The sequence below is a fragment of the Leptonychotes weddellii genome, chromosome 8 (assembly GCF_054177405.1).
Source record: "Leptonychotes weddellii isolate Sample4059 chromosome 8, ASM5417740v2, whole genome shotgun sequence".
NCBI classification, from domain to species: Eukaryota; Metazoa; Chordata; class Mammalia; order Carnivora; family Phocidae; genus Leptonychotes; species Leptonychotes weddellii.
The window spans coordinates 120,534,879-120,536,532 of NC_138376.1; positions in this window are offsets into that span (position 1 = coordinate 120,534,879).

Genomic DNA, 1,654 nt, shown 5'->3' on the forward strand with positions numbered 1-1,654 from the left:
AGAGTTCTAGAGGGGAGGGGGTGGAGGGATGGGTTAGCCTGGTGATGGGTATTAAAGAGGGCACGTATTGAATGGAGCACTGGGTGTTATACGCAAACAATGAATCATGGAACATTATATCAAAAACTGATGATGTAATGTGTGGTGACTAACATAACATAATAAAATAAAATTCAAAAAAAAAAAAGGAAGATACAAAGGCTTTGCTTCAAAATGCTTTGGGAGGGGACGCCTGGGTGGCTCAGTGGTTTAAGCGTCCAACTCTTGATTGCTGCTCAGGTCATGATCTCAGGGTTTTGGGATCAAGCCCTGCATGGACCCCCACATTGGGCTTCATGCTCAGGGTAGAGTCTGCTTGAGAGCCCCTCTCCCTCTGCCCCTCCTGCTTGCTCTCTCTCTCTCTCTCTCTCAAACAAATAAATGAATCTTAAAAAAAAAATGCTTTGGGAGCCCTGAGAGCCAACACTGTTTCACTGAATGTTTCTACATATAAAAATTTGTGGTGTTATCAAAATGGTGAGTCTAATAAGTTAATATACTCTAGATTGCTTTAGCTCTATGTAAAACAATGGAGTGGAAAGGTTTCTGGATGTCCTCTGAAGAACGCTTGGTGTTATCTAGAAGACACTTTTGTGTTGCCTGATTCTATGGAGGCCCATACCTTTCACCTATTTTGCAAGTTTGTAGAGATAAAAGTTACTTGTAGAGGTCTGACAGTGATGAAGATGTTTCTGGTAAAAGGTAATGCAAATGGTTCTGTTCATACAGATGCAAATAAGCTTTGTTTCTTGGAGATATAATAGATTCCTTTCCACATGGAAGAGATTGAACTGGGAAAGAGTACTGGACAAACCAGTATTGTCCTGGACAAAGCAGAATATATGGGCGTTGCACATATAAAGGACCCTAAATCCATTCTAGGTAATAGCAGCATGCCACACAAATGTTATTTGTATGTGTGCTATGATGCGAAAAAATTTGAGAAGCACTGCTGTATAACTTTACAGTATATGAACATGCTATATTTATTTTTCTGTTGACAGGGATTTAAATTGTTCTCAAATTTTTACATTACAAAGAATCCTGCTAAGCTCATTTTTGTACATGTGTCCTTGTATGCACATGGGAGAGTTCCCAAGGGCATATACTGAGGAGTGTCATTACTTGATGAAAAGTATGACCATGTTCAACTTCTCAAGCAGTCTCCAACTTGTTTTCCAAAAGAGTTGCATTTATAGCCACACATCAGTGGTAGAAATGTTGTTTTTCCACATCTTTGCCAACACCTAATAATATTAGACATGTTAATCTTTGTTGCCCTGATGAGTGTGAAATTTTATCTCACGGTTTTTATATGCCTTTCCCTAACCATAGTGAGCTTAAATGTTTTTCAAGTATGTGTTGTCCATTCCTGTTGCTTATGTGAAATAACGTATTTATTTGTTTGGGTTATTTTCTTCTGGCCTATTTTGCTTATCTTTTTCTTATTCCTTTGTATAATTTGTTCAAATATTCTTAGTAGTAAAAATGTTAAGTCTTTTTTGCTGCGAATATCTTACCCCAGCTTAAAATACCCCTCTATTTATGGATTTTTGGATAGGAAGAAGGTTTTAGGTTTGATGTTATCAGATTTATCATTTTTTTCATCATGGTT